We start from the raw sequence: 25,776 nt of genomic DNA, 5'->3' as shown, positions 1-25,776 counted from the left end.
CATTCAGATTCTATGAACTCAAGGTTGACAGGATTCTTACACATCATCTTTAATGATCAGAGAAAGAAAGGCTCTTGAGCACTGAGTTGGACAAAGAACAAGATCAAACACTGTTACAGAGTTCTGCATGAGTTATTAGCTGTTAGCCTGCTGTAAACATGGCTAACAGATAATGGAATTATTTTGACTGAGCAGAAATCACTCAGAAAACCCCAAACTCTTCTTTCCTTTGTGGGGTGGGGTAGGGAGGAGTAGCAGATTCTATTAGAGAAGTTGGGTGGTGGAATTGAAGACTTTGTTGTAGGTGAGTGGGTGGGTTGTGACACTGTCTGAAATAGAATCCTCAAAGGGATATGATGGATGTGCCTTTGATCTTTTCATAAATACTTGGAGGATAGGAAAAAATTAAGTACCAGAGGAAAAGGGATAAGATAACACAAAACATATTTTTTCCACTTTATTCTTACGATGTCCTGTCCCTATCAGCATTAAGCTTTAAATACTGTTATTACTATCTTCTTGGAAATTGCTCTCTTAGAGAAACTTTGCATGTATTAAACAACTAAAGTTATGGTTGCTTTTTAAAGCCACAATATGTGATTATTTCTATTGCATACTTGCTGTCATTTTCATTGCCTCAAATAAACAGCAATAAGCATAACATTTCATTATTAATTATAGCACAAGCAAGCTGGTTGTCAGATATTTGAGCAATAAGAGACTGGTCCCAGCAAACTCCTAACCTTAAAGCTATTTGATCATTATGCTTATGATGATGATCAAGATTTTAAAAACCTGCTGCTTGGAAAGGGCAGTGGGCCTTTAAAAACCCGGCATGAATTGCACAATTAAGGAAATCAAATGGCAAATTGTGGTAATTCTAGATCATTGCAGATTAATTGTAACATAAAACAATAATGTATCTTTGGCTCATCTTTTATTTATGAAAATAGTATAACTATGAATTTGCATAAACTCATTATGACTGTGTGCCTATGAACAGATATAAGTATTCAAACTGAAGGATATGGGCAGAAGGAGTGACAGAGAAGAACTTGAAAAGGCGCTACTAAAAGCTTATAAATGTTTTCTTTAAAAATAGGTGTCCAGAAAGGTTGTCTAGCCATGATTTCTAGATCCTATGCTTGTTATATTGATATGTTTAGGACACAAATGTAAGACTTTACATTCAACCCTATAAAATTTCATCTCAATTAGATTATGTCCAGTATTCTGGCCTGTCTATATATTTTTTTATTATCACAGACACTCAGTGTATCTATTCCTCTTTCATCCATAACATTTGAAAATTTGATAAGCATTGTATATATATTTACCTAATGAAATAATGTCAAATAGCACAGAATTAAAGACAGATCCCTAAGATGCTCAAAAAAAAACAAAATAAAACATGGACAAGCTGAAATTCAATTAGTAGTGACTCCTCTTGAGGTCTATTCAAACAGTTCTAATTTGCATAACTATACTCTGTCTCTGTCTCTCTCTCTCTCTCTCTCTCTCTGTCTCACAGACACACACACACACACACACACACACACACACACAAATGGAAAGACATGCTTTACTTTAAACAGGAAAACACCTAGGCAATCTAGCAGGAATTCTTCCTCCTGTCTTTGTTCCCCTAGTAGGTTTTATTGGTGCATTTCATTTTTAAATAAGTAATTTCTGGAAATAACCCTCTAACTATTCTAGAATATAAGAAAAATAATTTAGCAAAAAAGCCCACAATATAATGGTATCTTAAAATGTATACAATATTCTGTACTAATTGTCACTGCTCTGCCAAGAGGAGGAATATGTTTTATTATCTTTTCTCCAATATCTTCCTTGGTTTTTCTGCCAGTTTCACATTTTAATTTTTCTATTTATTGGACACCTCAAACCTGATGTCCTGTTGACATCTTTTGACATTCAATTTATCATGTCCAAAACTGGATTCATTATATTTTCCCCAAAACTGTCCCTTCTTCTTAACTTCCATATAATTGTTAAGGGTACTACTGTGTTCTCAATCCCCCAGGCTCAAAACCTAAGTGTTATTCTTAACTCTACACTCTCTCATCCCCCACATCCAATCACTTGCTAAGTTCTTCCATTTCTACATTTATAACTTGTTTCCTATATTACTTCCTTCTCTCTTTAACAGTGCTACCATCCCAGGCCCTAGTGTGATTGCCTATTGGTTGGTATTTCTATCAAGTAAATGTCTCCCCTTTTTATGTCTTTTTTTCCCTCTTCCCCTCTTTCTCTCTTTTCTCAATGATTTTTGTTGGTTTTTCTCTTTCTAGATGCTGGAGGTAAAGGAGAGAAAGAGTGTGTGGTTTAGGGACAAGCCAATAACCTTACTATCTCCCAGACCATTTGTCAGTAGCATTAACTATTATAATAGTGTTACAGATGTTTTCCTTTATATCTAGACTCCTAACTTAATGAATGGTGCTACCTTAATCAATTTTTGAAAAGCCTATAGTTCCACAGTATGAGTTGCAATCTATGATAGCCAAACAATTTTCACTGATGTAGGGCCTGATCTTCTTAGTTTACAATTAGTTTTGGCAATAGAGGTGAAGCAGATTCAGCATTTATGCTTTTCAAATTATTTTCCCATGTCTAGAATATTAGGGGCATTCAGTCTTTTTTTTATCTTCTAGGACATTATACTGATATACATATACATGTACATAGATATCTTAGGACTATTATACCGAACCATATTTTCTAAGCATTTAAATTACATCTTAGTAAAAATTTAGGTGTTAAGAAAAAAAGTTGTTTGTTGCTTTCATAGCACATGAGTTCCATTTAAATACATGAAACACTAATAAGACCTAAGTAATGTGAAAGCTTTAAGTACCTCAACAAGTGCTTAAACTAATACTAGTATTTGATTCAAGCACTGAGAACATGATGTAATTGTAATCATATTACCAGTCTTCTCTGAATCACTGAGAGAGTAGCTGGGAAAGAGGTACATTTAAACATTTTTTTTCAAATGCTAAGTTCACAAAGAAATTTTTCTTTTGTTACATTACCCATTAGTGATAGAATGGACACTTAGGATCATAGATCTAGAGTTTGAAGTGACCTTAAATATTATCTAGTCTAACCATCTCTTATATAAGAGAGGAAAATGGGGTCCAGTAACTTAACTGATACAATAAAGATTTTTTGAGATCTGAACATCAAATTCACGTCTCCAACTTCAGTGTCCTTGCAACTATGCATAATTCTATTCTTTATACTATCAATTGGAGGTATACCTTACTTACTACTTTACATCATCATTTGAAAAAGGAATTTGTTTTACCCAGCATATTCATGCCATCAATATTATTAAAAGAATATTCTTATTAAGAGAAAAGATATTTTGCATGACTTCTAAATCACCTCAGTGACTTTAATTCACTTCAAGGCTTTTAAAACTAAGGTCATTTTTTAACTTAAACATTTTATTCAAATATAATGAACACTGAATGAATCACCAAAAAAAAAAGACGCTTTAGAGCACATCTACATTACTCTAACAAGGATTAGATTCAGGGTTAAAAAAAGTTTAAAAAATAACTTCAGAAAGCCTATTTTATAGTTGTTTAAAGCACATTCACATTTGTATACCACATTGGGATTCGCATAGTACTTTCCTCATATGACAGCTCTGTGATACAGATAGAACAAGTATCATTATTCTCATTTTATAGGTAGAGAAAAAAAAGACTAAGAGATAAAATCATTTCTCAAAACTCACATGTCTAGTAAGTAGCAGAAGAGGGACTTAAACTTACTTTTTTTTGACAATTAAGACAACACTTTCCACTATGTGTGTTTATACTACATTGAGCAACATAACCTAGAGAAAAATTACCCCCTTTCCCCAATCTATTTATATAATCCTCCCATAATTGAGAAACATTGATTTAAATTTCATTGGAATACTCAAGTCAATGTTGGTTCTCTTCCCCACCCCCAAGAAGTCCTGCTAGAAACTAAACAAAACTTATTGTAGGTGGGTTAAAACAATAATAATTTGAGAAATGTAACGTGGCATCTTAGAATTTGGCATTAGGTGAAATTAATAAAGTAATATTACAAATAGCAAGACTGATATAAAATAATAAATGAATGTAATGAAAGATGAATGGGGGGAGGTAAGACCAAGAATATTTTTAATAGAAAATAAACAGTAAAATCAGCACATATTTTGTGAAATAGCAAATAAGAGAGAGAGGAGAGTATGGAACCCAAATACTGATTGATTGATAAGTTAAAAAAATGATCTTGTAAAAAAAATCACTGTGAATCTCTGAATTGTCACAGATGTCATTAAAAGATTACATGTATATTTGAACCAATACATCTACACAAATCTCCAATGCATTCACTTACAGTGAATATTCAACTCTTTTCTAACCAAACACAAGTTAAATGGCTAATACTTTGGAGAGGAAACAAATATCCTTACTAAAGACAGAACTAGGAAGTTATCTCATTTAGGAAGTTATCACAGTCATTTAGTCTTTTGGGAAAGGAGAGAATGGACATAAATAGGATTATACAGACTTGGGGTCAATGGCAGAAGCCAAAGGTGAGGGAGGCCTCCATGGTTTTGAGGATAGAAGGAACTGAAGGGATTAATTTAGTACACTAAGGACTAAAAATGCTATTACCATTCTTTAAATTCAGCATAGTATACCATAGTACACTTATATGTAAATAGTGTTGCAAGCTATAACATAGCTCATGGAAGGAAAAGAGTAGATCTCAGGGGCGGCTAGGTGGCACAGTGAGTAGAGCACCGGCCCTAAAGTCAGGAGGACCTGAGTCCGGATCCGGCCTCAGACACTTAGAACACACACACACACACACACACACACACACACACACACACACACAACCTAGCCGTGTGACCTTGGGCAAGTTACTTAACCCCAATTGCCCTCCATATAGCAAAAAAAAAAAAAAGAGTAGATCCCAAAGGGAAGAGGTCTTATAAAATTCTATGCATCACAGTATCAAAGAAAATGCATTGCTCACACAGGTCTTAGCCTTAATAAATAACATGCAGGCTCAAAAAATAAAGGGAGGAGCTGGGATTTTGCCTTCATCCAAATCCACCTCCATAATTTGCAAGACTATAGGTTTTTTTTCTAAAGGAAATTGTCAATTGTGTGCATAAAGCTCATATATCTAGTCTAATACAAACATAACTAATATTTGTATGCTGCTATAATGTATACTTTTTACTTTAAAGGCTATATATTCAGGTAAAGTTACTATACTTGTAACAAGTAATATAGTCCAAGAATTGCCCTAGCAGTCTATGGATCACTTGAATATGATTCTTTTCTAAAGACCTCCACTAACGTGTGGAGGTGGATTTGGATGAAGGCAAAATCATAATGCATAATGGAGAAATATGATCATTGATGAAATGATTTTGATATTGAAAATGTAGACACTGTTTCCAGTTTCATATAAAACGTGATGAATATTTCATAAAGTTGATTCCATGAAAGATGAATTCAACAAATATTTGATTGGATAAATATTGCATAATTTACAAAAGAGAGACATACTCACAAACCTGTTAAACTTTATGAGAGCAAAGAATTTTATTTTTGCCTTGGCATCTCCAGCACCTAGCACACTGCCTAGCAAATTCATTTCCCATCACTTGCCTTCTTTGGATTACACTCTATCTATCATCATTTACCTCTCCATCTCCCCCACCACTATTTTGCATCCTTCTCTGTATTGTCTTCTTCCATTAGACTCTACACTCTTCAAACTCAGGATCTCTTATGAGTACCTCCAGAATTTAGCATAATCCCTGGCACAGAGCAGGCACTTAATAAATGTTTATTGTATTAATTTATTGTATATATTAGGTGCTTAATAAATATTTGTTGATTGATTGTCTTGGTGCTGCTATTTAGAGGTATACACAGGACAGTTTTCCTTATATTCAGTTTTAGTAGTATCTAAGTTTATTGATTTAACTGTTTCTGATATAATAAGATATTTATTAGTAGCCTAATTCTAAACAGAGGAGTTGAAAGGAAAGCCCAGCAGCAAAGGGTTCATTTCTACAGTCTCAAAAATAATGGGAGCTTGAAACAGATGTTCAGCTGTAAAGATAATTTTATGATATTAAACAATTATCAATTTTGAAATTTTTGGAAATGAGACAAATAAAAGTTCACGCTTCAGGAGACAAAACTAACCATAAGAAAATAGGGAAAAGATGGTACTGGGTTGCACATAAATTAAGTTCATTTTATTATTTTTTTTACTAATATTCTCACAGGCACAGAGAAGGGTAGTGGGGAAAGTACTCATCTTGGAGTCAATATGATTTAAATTCAAATCTCATTGCTGAAGCTAAAGTTTTTAACTGTAAGCAAGTTATTTAACCTCAAAATGGTCCATGGCAACTCCCTGAGACTCATCAACTAAGACAAAAGAGTTGCACTTTTCATAGGTAGAGACAATTTCCATGCTGGCAGTTGCCCACATCAAGGAAATTACAGTTCATTCACATTTTCTTGTACTAATGAGCCCATTTTATGCAAGGGGAGACGTGCTCTCAGCTGTGAATATTTGATTAGAAAATTTTACCTGGACATCAAAATTTGACAGGGTCAATGTCACATTGTGTAAGAGCCCTCAGTTATAGTAAACAACTTATCTTTAAGCACAAAGAGAACTTGTTGCATGACTTCTGAGTGCAAATTTGCAAAAGTTTCTTCTGTAAAGAACAAAAAAAGTTTTAACTATGTTAGCAAATATAAACTTTGTAATATGACTTTATTACTTTTCATAATTATATAATGCCTTTATATGGTTGATTTAAAATTTTGCTAATTTCTTTTTAGTGTATTTTTAAGTCTATGTGCTCTGTTAGTGTAGCAAAACCTCACTAATTAAGACAAGATAGGGAATGAATTAGTGAAAAGACAATTGTGGATGATTATCTCTCAAATGCATTTGGGTTATTTCAGTTATGCTATTCAAAATACAAAGAACTGCATAGGAGGAAAGGGTAAGAAGAATTTATAAAATGGATATAACTGAAACTTCAAATTTTTTGTTTCATTGTATATTCTAAATGTTTTCCCTTTAATTGTGTTTACATTATTAATTTGCAATATGAAGAAAGGGCTTAATAAGCAAAAATGAAGTTCAGCTCAGGTCCTCTAGAAATATCACAAACTTCAAATTAATAGAGCCTAATAATGCACCTTTATTACCTTTATAAACTTCTCTATTCACAAACCCTATCCTATAAAACCTTGGTTTCAAGCAGTAAAAGTTTAATACCATTTGAAAAACTGCTGGATATAACTGGTCTTTACTTTCTTAAAAGTATAATGAAGCCATTCCTCTGCTTGAGTTTTAAATAACATTATTATTATTGTGATACCTTATTTATCCCTCTTTAAAGATTACTTTCACTTTGGTGATACGTTTCAGAACAAATTAGTCATGCACTATATTTAATATTTTTATTATTATTCACATAAATAAATATTTGTTATCTTGCTCCATCTCTTTTTAATGAACTTTGAGATTACTAGGTTTGGGTTATGTGCAAATAACCATAGATGAATCATCTTATGACCAAAATTCTATTGATCTAATTAGCTTGGGTGTTGCTTTTCTCTTTTTTTAAAATAATTTATTTATATATTTGCTTGTGTATTTGTTTGTTTATTTATTTATTTTTAGTTTCAACATTCATTTCCACAAGATTTTAAGTTACATTTTTCTCCCTGTCTTTCCCTTACCCACACCCCAAAATAGCAAGCCTATTGAATACCCCTTCCCCTAATCTGTTCTCTCTTATATCCTACCCCATCACCCCCTAACTTTCTAGTAGGGCAAGATGGGTTTCTATACCCCAAGTCAGTACCTGTATATCTTATTTCCCAGTTGCATGTAAAAAACAAATTTTTAAACATTTGCTTTTAAACTTTGAATTCCAGATTTTTTAACTTCTTCCCTCCTCACCCACCCCCACTGGGAAGATAAGCAATTCAATATAGATTATATGTGTAGTTACCCAAATAATTTCCATAGTAGTTATATTGTGAAAGACTAACAATATTTCCCTCCATCTTATCCCACCCCCCACTCATTCTATTTTCTCCTTTTCTACCCCTTTTCAAAAATGTTTGCTTCTAACTACCCTCTCCCCTGATCTGCCCCCCACTCTATCATCTCCCCTCTTATCCTCTATTTCCCCTATTTTCCTGTAGGGTAAGATACCCAATTGAGTGTGTATGTTATTCCCTCCTTAAGCCAAATTCAATGAGAATCAGAAATTCCCTTTTACCTTCCTGCTCTTCCCTTTCATTGTAACAGTTTTCTCTTGCATCTTTTATATGAGATCATTGACCCCATTCTATCTCTCCCTTTCTCCTTCTCACAATAAATTCCTCTCTCACCTCTTAATTTTATTTTTTAGGTATCATCCCTTCATATTCAACTCTTCCTGTGCCCTCTGTCTATGTATATATCAACATACACATGCCCACATGCACAAACATATTTATATATACAAACACCCTCCTATACATACATATGTATGTTTACATACATATATATATATACATATATATTCCCTTCAACTATCCTTATACTTAGAGAAGTCTTAGGAGTTATAATTGTCATTTTTCTATGTAGGAATGTAAATAGTTCAACTTTAATTACTTCAATAAATTCCTTATGATTTCTTTTTCCTGCTTACCTTCTCATGCTTCTCTTGCTTCTTGTATTTGAAAGTCAAATTTTCTGTTCAGCTCTGGTTTTTTTCATCAAAAATTCTTGAAAATCCTGTTTCATTGAATGATCATATTTTTCTCTGTAGCATTATACTCAGTTTTGCTGGGAAGGTGATTCTTGGTTTTAGTCCTAGCTCCTTTGACCTCTGGAATATCATATACTAAGCCCTTTGATTCCTTAATGTAGAAGCTGCTAGGTCTTGTGTTATTCTGGTTGTGTTTCAACAATACTCAAATTGTTTCTTCCTTACTGCTTGCAGAATTTTCTCCTTTACCTGGACACTCTGGAATTTGGCTATAATATTCCTAGGAGTTTTCTTTTGGTGATCTTTTTCAAGAGGTGATTGGTGAATTCTTTCAATTTCTATTTTGCTCTCTGGTTCTAGAATATCAGGGCAATTTTGCTTGATAATTTCTTGAAAGATGGTGTCTAGGCTCTTTTTTTGATCATGGATTTCAAGTAGTCCAATAATTTTTAAATCATCTCTTCTGGATCTATTTTCTAGGTCAGTGTTTTTTCCAATGAGTTATTTCACATTACCTTCTATTTTCTCATTTGTTTGGATCTGTTTGTCTTGATTTCTCATAAAGTCATTAGTTTCCAATTGCTCCAATCTAATTTTGAAGGAGTTATTCTCTTCACTGAGTTTTTGAAATTGCTTTTCCATCTGGCAAATTAAGCTTTTTAAGGTATTCTTCTCACTGGCTTTTTGGGGCTCTTTTGCTATTTGAGTTAGGTGTTATTTTCTTCAGTGTATTTTTGGGTCTCCTTTAGCAGGCTGTTGACTTGCCTTTCATGATTTTCTTGAATAATTCTCATTTCTCTTCCAAATTTTTCTTCCCCTTCTCTTACTTGATTTTTAAAATCCCTCTTGAGCTCCTAGATGACCTGTAACCAATTCATATTTTTCTTAGAGGCTTTTGATGCAGGTGTTCTGACTTTGCTGTCTTCCTCCTGCTCCGTTCCTTGATCCTTTTTGTCCCCCAAAAGGATTCTATGGTCTGTTTGCGCTTCCTGTGCTTGCTCATATTGCCAGCCAATTACTTGACTTTTGAGTTCTTTGCCATGATAGAACTCTGTTTCCAGAATGGAGAGAGCTTTGTTCCAAATCACTGGGGTTTTCACAGCTGCTGGAGCTATTAGGAGGCTGCACTCTCTACAGCCCCCACAAGTTCTGGCACTGGTCACACACCCCAGGACCACCACCCAAGACTGCTATTGAGATCCAAGCAGGTTAAAGCAAGAGTGCTTACCCTCTGAATGGTTGCTCAGTCCCCCTATAATCTATAGGCCAGGAGCTCCTGAGGCAGCCACACCTCTGGTCTGCATACCTACCACACCTCTGCTTCTTCACACTCCAGAGAGAAGGCCCAGACCCAGCTCTTCCATCCCCCGCTGCTCCAACAGAGTTACACACTGATCTTTTACTTTGTCTTTGGCATTTATGGATTGAGAGGTCTGAAAACCACCACAGCTACTGATGATTCACTCTCCTGAAGTATGCTCTGGTGGCTGCTGGTCAGGGCTCCCCTGGGGCTGGAACAGCGTGGCTCCAGCAAGACTATGTTTGGCTCCCAGCTTGGTGCAATAGATCCTTCCTGCATACCTGCCAGGCTTCCTTTGGCAGATTTTTTTCTCTCTGTCACTTTGTGGGTTCTGTAGCTCCAAAGTTTGTTTAGTCATTTTTTACATGTACTGGAAGTGATTGGAGTGGGAGCCCACACCAAGTTTGTGCCTCTACTCTGCCATCTTAGCTCCACCCCTTGAATGTTTAATTTACTGAGTGCAGTTTCCACATTTCCATACCCCTTACATTGGGATTGGGTTTTTGGATAAATAACTACCCCGACTCTCTGCTCAGGTTTTATTTGAGTTTGTGTGGATATCTTTTCAATGTTGGAATTTGTCATTGATTAGTTCATTGTACTACTTACATTAAGCAAATTCTTGGAAATATTAGCTGCTAAATTCTGAATGTAAGTATAGAAAATTGTTTCAAAGAAAGCTGTCATTTTAAAGAAATTTCATTGTGCTCAGTAGGGAGCAATTTTCTGAAGTGTTGAGAATTATATGCTCCATTTTGTCATTTCATGAGCTTCCTCTAAAACTGAGTTATAAAACATTTTTCTTTAATTTTATTTAGTAACACTCTTAAGGTTTATAAAGTCGAATTTGGAGACAGCATAGCATACTGGGAAAAGAAGAATACACTTATATATACTTATACACATAAACACACACATACACTCTGGGCCAAAAATCAGAGGACCTGGTTTGTAGCATAGACTTTAATATAAACTTTATTACTAATTATCATCATCATTATCATCACCATCTAACTTTTATATCACATTTTTTATATGCCAAGCACTGTGTTAAATGTTTTACAGTTATTATTCCATTTTATCCTCATAATAGTCCTAAAAGGGTAGGTGCTATCATTTTCTCCAATTTATAGTAGAGGAAATTGAGATTAAAAAAAAAAGGTTAAGTGACTTGCCCAAAGTCACATAGCTAATAAATGTCTGAGGTAGGTTTTGAACTCAGATCTTCCTGACTTCAGGCTCACTTTCTGTCCACTGTACTACCTAGCCACAACCAAGCTATTACTTTGTCAAATAATCCTCTATCTAAGTTTTCTTACCTGAACAAATAGGGCTAGTGATACCTGCTCTTCCATAACTCACAGGTTTGTTTTGGAGATCAAATGATAGATAGATAGATAGATAGATAGATAGATAGATAGATAGATAGATAGATAGATAGATAGATAGATTGATTGATAGATGATAGAAAGACATATACATACATATACACATATAATATTATTTATCACATAATAGATATTTTTCATATTATAAACTATATATGCATATAATCTCATTTGATTGTGTATATATATATATATCACTTTACAAATTACATGCTATGAAAATAATAATTTACTTCAGAAGAGAAACATTAAGAAATTGTCATTTACACTTTGGTGTTAATGATTTTTAAATTTGTTTTCAAGTTTAGATCAAAGATTTAGGTAAAACTCTCTTTCTCTGCTAGCATGCCTTGCTCCATCCCTATTCACCTCACAGCTATCCCTCTCATGTACTTTCTATTCCTTCACTGCTTTGACATTGTGCCCTCAGGCACCTAATATCACTATTGAAACACTTCCTTTCACATTCCTATCATCTTCTGGATATCATAGAAATTTTATAGCCCTCAGAAGACTCTATATCCCTGGCAACCCTCTTAGTACTGGCCATCTTTTCTCATTATCCCTCTGAGCTCCCTAAACAAAAGAAAGCAAAAATGGAAAACTATCCAAGAGGAAAACTAGGCCTGTCCTTTGCTCCTCACTGTCGCTTCCAGATTATTCCCCTGCTGCCACCTCTCATGAACCTCTCACTCTTTGGAATTTCATTCCACCCAACTCTGTCACCTAAACCAGAGTATTGTGATACTTCTCCCTAGTGCCTGGGTCATTCTAATTTCCTTAAAATTTGATTATCCCTGCCCTTTTCCTTGGGGACTTCAAAACAGTTTATGTCCCTTCAAATATCTATATTCCCAGTTTAACCTCCTCAACTCTCATGACCTTTATTCCTCAACCAGACACAAGGATGATTATCCACCTGATTCCACCATAATTCACAAGTGGTCTATCTCCATGAAACAAATTCTGAAACTCCTCTGTGGAGACATAACCTCCTATCCTTCCTTGTCTCCCTGTGCCTCATCACTCCTGAGTCTATTCTTCCTCCTTAAGGCAACCTCCAGTTACTACACCCAGCCTTCTTACCTCCTTCTCTGTCCTTACTTTCTGCCATTCACATTTTATATGTTACTTTATACTAAATTGTATCCTCAAATCTCTGACCCAATTGACCCATCACTGTTCTTCCCATGACAAAACTAAACCATGGATTATCTCTTCCATCCATCTTCTCCACTCCTGATTCTTTGCTATGGAAACACACAGGTGTACCAACAGAATCCATGATCTTCACTGTTGCAAGGCTACCTCAGACAATCTCTATTTTTTGCTGACTCCCTCTACTGCACTCCCTATAGTTTCTGCTCAAAACCTTCATTTTTCCACTTATCACATTTAAACCAACTCCACTGACCTCTTTCTTAGTAGAGGACCAGGAATCAAGTGAGAATATTCATTAAAAGCTCTATTTCTCCAAAATTCTATACCTCAAATCTTCTTAATATACTACTCCTTCCCCCACTGTCTCCTTTATTCTAGGCTTTGATGAAGTGGCAATTCTGCTTTCCACTTTCCATTTGAGCATGATCCTATTCCATCCCCTTCCAAAGTCTTCTGGAATTTTTTCTTTCTATTGTCCTTTTCTTTCTTTCTTTCTAATATTTGATCTTTATCCACTGGCTTCTCTACTAGCTACAAATATGTCAAGATCTCAATGGCATGCATATAATCTATATTGTGCTTATGCATGCATACCTAATGCCTTAAAAAGTAGCATTGTGTTTTAATTTAATTGTATAGTTGTAGTTGTTTGGTCATTTAGCTGTATCTGATTCTGGCAAAAATAATGGAGAAGTTTGCTATTTCTTTCTCCTGTGTATCCCCATTTTATAGATGAGAAACTGAGGCAAATAGGGGTTGACTCACCCAGAAAAACACAGCAGCCAGTTAAGAGACTGAGATAAGATTTGAACTCAGAACTTCCTGACTTCAGGCTAAGAGCTCTATCCACTGCAGTGTTAATTGTATAGTGCATTCTTCTAATTTTAAAGTAAGGACTCATATTCATGCTTAGTCAAGAATTAGTTTCTTGGGGGCGGCTAGGTGGCATGGTGAGTAAAGCTCCGGCCCCAGAGTCAGGAGGATCCAAGTTCAGTTCCAGCCTCAGACATTTAACACCCACACACAAAAAAAAAAAACTAGCTGTGTAATCTTGGGCAAGTTACTTAACCCCAATTGCCCTCCAAAAGGCAAAAAAAAAAAAGAATTAGTTTCTTTATTTCATAGTGTTTTTTTTAATTGTGTTCAATAAATATTTGACTTTAAAGAAATCATCACTTACAGTTTCTTGCTCTTTATTGCCACTTATTGCGTGAGAAGAAGAAGCAAAGGGGATTTTACTGTTCCTTTGGATTGCTAGTGAGCTAGATTAGAGTCAAACTAAGCTAAGTTGATGTAAACCAGAGGTTCCCAAACGTATTTGACTTACTGCTCCCATTTAAAAAATACTCAGTACCCTTCCCACCCTCACCCCCCAGAAATCTACTTTCTTTAACTTTTCAACATATATTTTTTTGAAAATCACATCATTGCAAATATATGTGATATTATATACATACATATATAAAAATCACATCTTAAATTGATTAATTTATTGTAAATTTGTGGATTTTTTCCCTTGTACTGAAATTTTGATGACACAATATTGTGTCATGTAACCATATAGTATCATATTGTGGAAAAAGTTATTGCATGTACATATTCCTGCTGATGCATGCAAGATTTCCTGGCAATGCTCACCTGCCAACACTTGTTTATTAAGAAATGTCACTGGACTTGACCACTTTTTGGGTATAAGTTGAATTTTGTGTGCTTATTTGGAAAAATAATGTAATCACTATGGCTTTAAATCTGTTGTACAAGAGCTGAAACATGTCATTAAAAAAAATTCTTCCCTTCTTTTCTTATGTTTCCACCACCCCCTTATTTTTATTCGATGTTCCCCAATTACCCCTTAGGTTATTACCACCCCTGGATCTGATTGGACAATTTTGGGTAAGTGAATAATTAACTGAGTTGATCTGTATCGAGCAGTAACAGACAGTTTGGTGAGATTTCTACTTATCTCGCCTAAAGAAAACTAATATTCACATTAAGAGCTAACTTTTCTAAACACTTTTAAGAGTGAAGGTAAAATTAAAAGCATTTGAAATTCTATTTGAGAGCAAAAAATAGAAAGATCAAGATGAAGAGAGGTAAAGATCAAGTTAAGCAATTAATAGAGAGGGAATTTGGAGTTGTGCAGATTTTCCTGAATATATCAATAATACCGATGTATTCAATCCACAGGTTTGTGTTACCCTAAGCACATGTTTGTTTTCCCTTCATATATTTCCCCTTCAGGTTCCTGTAAGTATGTTTCTGCTCTTCATCATAGTTGCTGAGTGAATTTATGAGAGAGCATGATCCAGGTCTATATATGCACTGTGATCTATTTTCTTATTTATTAATATGCTTTAAAATATTAGCATGCACAAATTATTTATTTTCCCTTTAAGCAAATGACTATGTCTAAGATTTTAAAATTATCATTATTATAAATAGTGGTGAATGTGTTAACTTTTAAGTGGCTCATTGTGTGTATAGAAGTCACACAAAATGGTAGTTCAAGAACTAAAATGGTAAGTAGGGGAAATTTATTACCAGTTCCATCAAAGATACTCCTAGTTTGTGTATAATCAAGTGGTGGTGGGTTATCTGTGGGACAGTATCATGGCAGAAGGTTGGAGTAAAGATTCAAACCCAGAAAAAGGGTGAAGTATTTACATTCCCCATGAGAAATGTCGATTAAAAATATATAGGGTGACCATTCCATAACTTTCACTTTTAGGACTATGAATATGAATCTTGTCTAGACCACACAGTGATGATAGCATTTGTGGCACTACATAAAGTTGCCAATAATTTCTTAACTACTTATTGTTGGCAGGCTAGAAAATGTCCAGTACCCTGGTACAATGAATATGTAGACATATTAATATGTTTACTTCTTCAAAGACTACAGCAGATTTAAGAATATGAAGTTTTGGGCTATTTTCCATGTCTCCCTGTTTGCTGCGAAGATACACAGGCAAATGTATACATAACTTGTGGTGTGAGAGAATATAAAATTGGAATGACAATAGTCTTCTCACAGTAAATGGCACATAGTGGTGGTAATAGTTATCCTTCCTTGTACATGAGCTGAAATTTGAAGAAAGTTGGAGAATTTTAAGAAGCAGAAGTGAAGAAGGGGTGTATTTAAGGCATGATAGTGAAAGGTATGGGGATGGGAGATATAGGAGATAACATGTTAATTTGGGGGAAGAACTGGTCCGACAGTTTGTTTAGAGCAATAGAAACATGAAGGTGAGTAATATGAAACATAATTAAAAGGGAAAGTGAGAGCCAAATTAGACAGGGCTTTAAATGACAAGCATTGGAATGTATTTTTCTTAATTCTTAGAAGCAATAAGGTGCTATTAACATTTTTTAATAGAAAACTGACTTGGATAGTCCTGGGTATTAGGGAGATTAATAGCTAAAGTAGTGACTTGTAAATATCGAGAAGAAAATTTTGCAATTGAATGAACATGGGAAGTTATAGGGAGGGAAGAATCCAGACTGAATCAAAGCAAGTGAACTTCAGTGAATGAAGAAAGGTTGTGTCCTCAAAAGAACAATGAAAGTTTGCAGGGAGGATCAGTTTGGGGAGAAAATAGTGGGTTTTCAAATGGAAATGATCAATTTGAAATATTAGTAAGACATAATAGTATAGCTATCTAGAATGAAATACAGGAGAGCAATTAGGCATATTTATAAAGTTTTGAGAGTTATCTGAATAGAGATGATAACTGAAGTTATGAGGGAAGATTACCAAGAAATAGAGCAAATGAAAAAGAAAAGAAGGTTCAGGAGAATCCTGGGGGGAAATCTTCACTTAATGGGCCAGAAATATCAAATAATTCAACAAATACTGAAATGTGTAAAGAGGGAGAAGAACCAGGACAGAGGAGTGTCTTAGGATGGTGAACATTGTCAAAAGCTACAGAGTTTAACAATACACAAAATAATAAATGAGAAAAAGCTGTTGAACTTTTCATGTAACCATTCTTGGTAACTTTGGAGAGAAAATTGTTTCAGTTCTAAATTGTCTTTAGCAATAAACTAGTGACAAGTTAAGATGCTGATATACAGCTCAAATATATATTTGACAGGAGATAAAGATGGTAGTTAATGTATCTGTAACCATTTCTGTCCAACAAATTAAAATACAATCAATTTAGGAATCTCCACTATTGAAATGAAGGCAGAAAGAAGAAGGTTTGAGGTTTTTTGGTTGGTTGTTTTTGTTTTTTGAGGGAGGTATTTGGAGATGGTGTTTGAGGAAGGTCAGGAAAGTTTCATTATACTTGAGGGATCAGAGGATCATAGGTTTAGGGCTAGAAGATATCTCAAAGATTACCAGTTCCAAACCTCTCACTTTAGAGATGAGAAAGCTAAAGGTCAGAAAAGTAAAGTGTCCTTTCCATGGTCATCTAATTAATAAGTATTGGATTTGAAATCATGTCTTCCTGACTCCAATTCCATAAGAGAAATTGGTCTGAAATCTCAGTGCAGGATGACTTGGAGGAGAGTAGGATTAGTGAAGCTCCAGATAATTGATACATGTAAGCAGATACTTGCATATTATTGCGGGTCTTGACTTGTATGTAGGTGAGGAAACCAAGCAAAAGATAAGGTAAGACATATTATGGTGGTAGAAAAAATGACAGCTGTTTAGATGCCTACATTGAAAAAGATGATTCAGATATTTTTAAGTATAGTAATTGGGTGAACACTGATGCCCCTGATAAAAATAGGAAAGTCAGAAAATGGAACAGATTCAGGAAAAATATACTAAGCTCAGTTTTGGACATGTTGAGTTTCAGATCCTTGGTGGAGATATTCTGAGATAGAGGGCTGGAACTCATGAATAAAATCAGTACTATGCATACCAGTTAGATTTTCATCTGTGTATATTGGTGACAATTAAAGTTGTGTAGTTAAGGGGGCTCAATACAAACTTGAGGGGTGGATTCTGCTTTTCTTGTTGTTGCTGGTGTTATTGTTATCAAGTTAAGCTTGCTCATTTATAAAGTAGGGACTGATCCTGTAATTTCTATCTTATAGGTACGTTGAGAATGACAAATGGTATGTGTAAGCTTTAAAGAATGCTCAGTTGAATAAATGTTTAAGTGTCTACTGTGTCAGGAGCTGTGCTAAACATTGGGGATACAAAACGAAGCAAAAGATAGTTTCTGCCCCAAAGAACCTTACAATCCAATGGGGGGGGGCAACACACAAACATATTACATATATATATACATATACATATAATAACTTATAAACAGGATAAATAAGAAAAAATTAAAAAGTGAAAAAGTACAGGAATTAGGAGGCATTAGGGAAGGTAGGATTTTAGTTGAAACTTAAAGAAAACCTAAGAGGTCATTGGTCAGAGCAGAGAAGGCAGAGCATTCCAGGCATTGGGGGTGGGGGGCAGCAAGAGAAAATATCTGGAGCCAAGGGATGCCATGTCTTGCTCATGGAAGAGCCAGGAGGCCAGGTCACTGGATCAAAAAATATGTGTTAGGAAGTGGGATATAAGAGAACTGGAAAGGTAGGAAGGGGCTAGTTTATAAAGGGCTCTGAATGTCAAATGGCATTATTTATTTGCTCTTCAAGGTAATAGGGAGCCACTGGAGTTTATAGGGGATTGGAGGGTGGTAAGGGAACATGATCACACTTGTGTTTTAGGAAAATCACTCTACTAGTTGAATGGAGAATGGAATATTATTTTGTAGTATGGTTGTAGTCATATCTGACTCTTCATAACCCTATTTGAGGTTTTTTTTAGCAAAGATACTAACGTGCTTTGCCATTTCCTTTAGCTCATTTTTACAGATAAGGAAACTGAAGCAAACAGGGTGTAGCAGCAAGCACCCTAGCATACCCAGGGTGGCTGCCAACACAGGTTCTTAGATCTGCTTTTGTAAAGGAAAGCAACTCCAAATGGGTTAACAATCTTGCTTTAATCAAACATATGTCATTTAAATTTAAATATCATTAAATATATGTCATTAATCAAACATAAGTCATTTCAGGGAAAAAAGGTCAGCACCCTGAACTGCAGAGAATACAGAGGTTACAAGCAGACAAAAATTACAGACAGAGAAACAGATCAGGAGACAGGCTTCCAGCTGCCTGACCATTATATCCATACCTAGTCAGTTACCAGAAAGGGAAGCATCAACATCTGGGTTTTCATAGCTGGGGGACTCAATGGCTGCCCAGAGTCTCATCTGGTCAAATCACATAACTCTTCTCAAAGTGAGCCCCAAAACAAAATCTCACATCAGGGAATGGATAGCCTTCTCCTGGCTCAGAGAATGTCACAACCCTCTTGACCAACTGCCCAATCAGTAAGCAACAAGGCATGGGCATTCCTGAAAAACAAGCCTCCCGCCATAGACTCCATGTGACCACATTCAGCCTATTAGGGATCAGAGTATATTTTCAAATCAGTGAAGGTTCTCAGAGTCACTTAAGTCTATCAAAGGGCCTAAGGGCAGGGAAGATCTTAAATTCCCATTCCCATAACACAGGGGTAAGTGACTTACCCAGGGACACATAGTTAGAAATATCTGAGGAGGGACTTGAACTCATGAAGAAGAGGCTATTTTGGCACCTAGCCACTTTGTGAAGCATTATGCAAGTCAGTTATTAGTATGAACATATTTGGTCATGCCACTACTCTTCTTCAACTTTTTTCTTTGAATCCTTGCTTAAGCAGTGGTCCAACACTTTAATCTGGCATTTTAGGCCCTATGAAATCTAGCAAGACTACTCCTTTCCAGCTTTATATCATCCTCCTCTAAATATACTAGATGCTCCAATTCAATTGTACTTGGTATCCAACGTATACACTCATCTGTCTCTTCCTTATTCATACTCTCCCCACCCAATGAATAAATACTTAAACCTTTAAGCCCCAGATCAATGCTTACTAATTTATGAAATATAACCTAATAATCACAATTGGTAACATTTTTCAGTACTCCAATTTTATGCCAGGTTTACATCTCTCATGAGCATTTATCATGGTATCATTTGCATTATAGCTATTGGTTTATACAAATTTATATTCCAAAAGTACAGAGTGAACTCCATGAGCACAGAGACTGTCTTATTTAATCTCTGTAAGTGATACAACACAGAGCCCAACATAGTATTCTTATAATGAGTACCTAATAGATGTTGTTTGCATTTCATTCCTGTTTTTTTCTCTATGACAGGAATTAGCATTTAATTTTCCTTAGAATGACCATTTTAATCACATAGTAGATGTGATGCTATTATTTAATAAGCACCATATTCTGAAAATTATGAAGTTATTTAATTATTTTTTGTATTATTGAAGCAGAAAAGTATAAACTTACTATTATGATGCTTATTAATGTTGAATGACTCAGTCACAGCACTTTTATATTAGGCTTTCAAAAAACACAAGGATAATGAAGAAATGTTTGCTGATTATATGAATTTGCCATAAATAAGGTAATCAATGGGAAAGGGAGAAAGGAATTAAAAGGCTAATAAAAAAAAGACTGAATCTCTGATTTGAAAGTAATGGCATTTCAAAATTGAGCAACTTTTATTTCTTCGTTTCCCATAAAAAAAGAAATTATTAAATAAAATGTAAGTGCACATCAAGTTGTACATTTTCACAAATATTTAACAGATACTTAAAAGATCAAACCCCATTTTACTATCAACACTGTGATGAATGAAAACCATTAGAGAAAGAGTATCTGGAAAATTATTAATCAATATATTGATTAGGCTAGCTAGCAATCAATAAATTGTTGATCAGTGTTTTCTCTTGGTTAACAAAGATACCAAGAGAGATTCTGAAACACCTTAAATCCCTTCTGAAAAGGAACTCCCCACAAGTAAAAACAACCCAGATTGGTGGACATTTAATGAGATGGTAGGATAAAAGTCTTCAGCTCCTCCTGCTGAGAACGTGGTTGGATCATGAGACTGGGCATATTCAAGACCTCTGGGCAGGAGCAGTTATGTTCATCAAGACCTGTATGGCTATTTTTCTCATTCATAAGTTGAGTTGCCTTAAACTCTACAGGAGGAAACCAAGGACAGGGTCCTTCCCCTAGGGAAATGTATGCCCAGACTCAATTCTATTTATATTCTAAACCGAAATTAGGTCTCCCAGTGGGTGAATTTCTGAGCAACAAGCTTGTGCCTTTAGGACTAGGAAAATCTCAGTCAGTTATTTATGACCTTCAAAGGCTGACTGTCCTTTTCAGGAGCTGGGCCTTAACAGAAATAGGAAGAAAAGGATAGATCACAAATTAATAGTTAGTTATTAATATAATAATATAATATTAATTCTCCTCAACCCCCAAAGAAAAAAAATATTCCCCTAAAACATTTCTCCTTCAATCCATATATATTTTCATATATTCTAGTCATTATTTGCTGGACAACTACTATGAACACAGCACACTTTTTTTTAAATTATTTTTCATTAGTCTGGCCAGAATGAATAAACTTTGATACGGTAAAACAGAGAAGGAATGGGTTATCTGAAAAGGAGGTAAAGTTAAGGTACAATTTGGGAGGTAGCAGAGAGGATGGGTTGGATGTAAATAGATACTTACAGTAGATATTCAAAAGCCTAGAAGACTTACCAAGGTAGTTCTATAGGCTATAGTTCTCTGGAAGTTAACTTTTTTTTTCAACCAAGACCAAAAGTTTATTCAAACAATAATGGAAACATATACCTATCTCTGCCATATGAGTAGAGGACATAATAAATACATCCCTTTTACCTTGCCAAGTAATAAAGTTTAGCTGTTTAGACATGTAATTTTAAAAATATAGTAGAGTTAAGATGGTAAACATGATATTCTGCTCTACTTTATGCCACCTCTTTCCCTATTTTTATTCTGGATTTTAGATGGCTACAAGACAATCTTCATTCATTAGCTCTATCCATTTATTACTTCACACTGACCACTTTAAAGTATACAGAAAATGGAAAACAATGATTTTCCTTGATTAGCTGCCCTATCATTACAGTATATAATAGCTATTCTTTTTTACCCTGATACAAACACACTCACATTTACATGCATTCTGTTTCCTAGCAGCAATTGGTGCAATTTAAATAGCCACTAAATATTTCTCTAAGTTTTCTGCTGTGTTTTTTAAAGGAAGGCCTGCTTGTGTATTGTTCTGTTATTTGGTTAATATATTGAGAGACTATTGCCAAAACAGGCACTTGGGTACTATAAATAAAACAATCCTGTAATTGGATAAACAAAAAACAGGACCCAATGGACTGGCGATGAACTCTCATTAATGTTTAGGATATGGGCTTGTGTGTAATTCTTCTAAGTAACTCTTTGTATTCTATTTCTCCTTAGTAATCTCATTATCTATATTAATACTTTGATTTCACTGGTAAATTTTAAAAGATGCATAGAATTGGGAGAGAAGAGGCCATAGGGGGGAAAAACAATTCAGGGAAAGTTTGATTAAAGTTCATTAATAGATGGAGAAATAATCTAAAGTTGGTTGATGATTATTGATAGGAAAGTGATCAGAGTGACTAACATTTTTTTCTAATACATTTAGTATTTCTGAGGACAGGGCTGCTTTTTTATTTTTTGCTTTATATTGAACAAGTAAACTTCTGTCATTTCATTTCACTCCATATTAACTTTCTGTTTCATGTTTCAAATTCTTTATTTAAATCTATAGTCATTTTTATAGTTTTCTGGACATCAAGACATGTCCTAAAATTAAGGCTTAGTCATAAATACTGATTCACTGAACTCAGGTTAAACATACAGATATAATATTTATATGTAATGAGTATACTTTATTGATTTGGTTTTTATCTTAAGATTTTTTCCCTTTAAAATACAGCTACTTATAACCTCATAGTTTACATGCTACAAGTACAACAGGCTTTTCCATACCCTTTTTATAACTTTTAGAAGAAGGCTATCTCTAAGCTTTACTCCCCACTCTCAACTATAACATAATGATAGCATCTTCCAAGGTTTTTGTCATGAGAATTGTTGGTACCTGAATTGAGAAAGCTGATTCTCCTGGCATAACAGCTGCTTCCCAAGATTACATTGGGAAAAAAACCTATCTTGAGGGTCATTATATTAAATTAAAATTATAGGCCTCATTTCTGTATGATTGTCACTTGTATCTGAGACTAACTGTGCCAACTTGGAGTTGCCTGAAAGACTGGTAAGAAAAGTCTGTCTATAAGACGTAACCACATATATACTAGTCAGTGTTCCTAATCCTTTAAATCCATATTACAAAGGGATACTTTGTTGATAAGTTGTATGATAAGCATCCTCAAAATTCATTGTTGCTAAAGTGTTGTCCTACATATTTTACATGGATACTGGTGCTTACATTAGCATTTTGATGACTGACAAAGGATCAAGAACACTATATAGAGCAGCATGTCCCACACTTGGAAGAACCCAAGAGAACACTAGTGTCTTTCATATTTTTAATATTTGTTATCCAATGAGATGACTGGACCATGTCCATCATTAAATCATAATCACAATGTAACAGTGCATTTTGCTAGCCATCACATGTAGTGGCAATAAAACAGTTTATTTGATAACGTTCCATTTAGACAAGTTTTTTCTAAAGGTTGGAAAATGGATGAGAGATGCAGATTACCTTTTTAAAACTTGGAAGTACCTCCTAGTACCTAAGAGATTCAATGAAATTCCTTAGCATGGAGGTACTTGTAATCAGGGCATCTTATAGTAACTAGTAAAAGTGATAGAGAATTCAATGAAACTGTGCTATTAATGCCATTTCTTAAAGCTCTTTGTAACTGAAGGTTGAACTGTCATTTGGTTCTATCAGTCACTAGTTGCCGCTGATACAATTGAATTATTAATTTAAAATATTTAGGGTATATCTATGTACCACCAAAAAGATATATGAAATGAACAATTTGGTCTTTCAAATATTTTTCCTATTTATTAATTTTGGATGTCAGATATATAAAACATTTAGTTACCTGATGAAATTTGCAATTTTTTCCTGAAGTTTTGGTATCCATAGGATATTTACAGGTTTAATTTCATTTGTACCCTTAACATAATCACATTTTTCTTCTCTTTTTTCTGGATAAGTGAATCAATAGAAAAAGACATTGGGGGTTAGCAGTGTAGGGTAGGAATTTGACAATTGCTGTTTCATATACCTTCAATGAAGCTTTAAACCAAACAAATAAGTTATTTCAAAATTATTTGCGTGTGATCCCCACATACATATATTCACCCCAGAATCACCCATATGTTTATGAGCAACCTTTCTTTAAAAGAGACCCAGGATTTAAGTGAAATGCATTTTGCAGAAAGGGGACACACTGGCAAAGTAAAACAGAAAATCTGGAAGAGCAGCTGTCTAAATGGTGCCTCCATCTAACTGATGTCATCACTGTCGCTTTCACATACTGTGAAATTTGCTCAGTCAAAAAGTAACCTACAACGCTTTTAAAAATTCTGGAAATGAATGGTAAGCTCCCTGTCATTCTTCCATAGATTTATGCCTCATGAAATCTTTTACACATTTTCTCAATAGTTTCACCCTACCCAATTCCCACCCCACTTCCCATTTTGAAAAGGAATACCAAAAGTCAGTTTTCTTGAAGTCCCTATCAACACCAATGGTCAGTAAGTTTAAAGCTATAGGTCAAGATTGGTACATACAAATAAAGGGCTTCTGAGAGAAATTAATGTTGAAATGGTAAAAGTCTCCAATTTTAAAATCATCCTCCTATCAGTTCTAACTATAAACCAGGGACATGTGGACACATCTTAATCATGTTAATGCTGGAAAGACATCCGTTGAAAGCCTGTCTCCGTTCACAGATATGAACGACTGCAATATTTTAGCATTTCCTACTGCCAAGTTGCTAAGTAATAAAAGTATCTTGGCAGATCTCTGCCATTTCATCATGAAGAACTACTTTAGCTTGGCTTAGTTTCCAGATGAAACAAATGGAAGACAGCTGCACTGAGCTTATTTTCATAAATATGTTGCCAAACAAATCCCAAGCACTTTCACCCCTTTCTGTGCCTAATTGAGATCACTTGGAGGGTTGAAAAATGATGGGTGTGTCAGCATCAATCATTGAGACTTAGATCTTATTGATTAAGATTATGGAATATCCTTTCACTATGTTCAACTTCATGTTATCTTGTATTTCATATCACCTGGCTTTGAAGTACAAACAACTGAAGTATTTGGTTTCAAAGTAAAAATTGTAGATTTAATTTAAGTACATCAATGAAATTGGATTAAATACAGTTATAAAAATAGATAGGTTTAGTATTAATTTCTTTGCTATACACGTTCATACTTAATCTTGGACTGCATTAAAGGTGATAATTTCTTAAATTTCTGCCTATATAGGCAGAAAAAAAATATGTATACACACACACACACACACATATATATATATCTGTATGTGGGTATTTAAATTTATTTTTAGTTTTCAACATTCATTAGAGAAATGCAAATCAAAACTGAGGTACCACATCACACCTATCAGATTGGCTAACATGACAAAGCAGAAAAATGGTAAATATTGGAGAAGATATGAGAAAATTGGAACACTAATGATTGTTGATGTTGTGAACGGATCCAACCCATCCTGGAAAGCACTTTGTAACTATTCCCAAAGGGCTATAAAACTGTGCATACCTTTTGACCCAGCAATACTACTTCTAAGTCTGTATCCCAAAGATACCATATAAATGGGAAAATGGCCCACATGTATAAAAATATTTGTAGCAGCTCTTTTTGTGGTGGCAAAGAATTGGAAATTGAGAGAATGCCCATTATTTGGGGAATAGTTGAAAAAGTTGTGGTATAAATTGGACCTCTAAATTTTCTCCCCCTCTCTTCCCTCCCCACTCCCCAAGACATAGTACAATCTGATATAGACATACATGTACAATCAATTTGAACATATTTCCACATTAGTCATGTTGTAAAGAATTAGAACCAAAGGGAAAAAACATAAGAAAGGGAACAAAATAGTATGGTTTGATCTGCATTCAGACTCCATAGCTCTTTCTCTGGATATGGATAGCATT

At 34.7% G+C, this 25,776-nt stretch overlaps 1 protein-coding gene across 1 annotated transcript in view; it reads right to left on the bottom strand.

Moving 5' to 3' along the window:
- Window positions 1-25,776, bottom strand: part of CDH12 (cadherin 12) — a 1,453,320-nt gene that overhangs the window by 498,445 nt on the left and 929,099 nt on the right. The window lies entirely within an intron of this gene.

Source organism: Petaurus breviceps, unplaced genomic scaffold (genome assembly GCF_028583685.1).
Source record: "Petaurus breviceps papuanus isolate PSGF00001 unplaced genomic scaffold, PetGlider_PUasm1.0 47, whole genome shotgun sequence".
NCBI classification, from domain to species: domain Eukaryota; kingdom Metazoa; phylum Chordata; class Mammalia; order Diprotodontia; family Petauridae; genus Petaurus; species Petaurus breviceps.
This window is presented reverse-complemented; position numbering and strand designations above follow the sequence as displayed.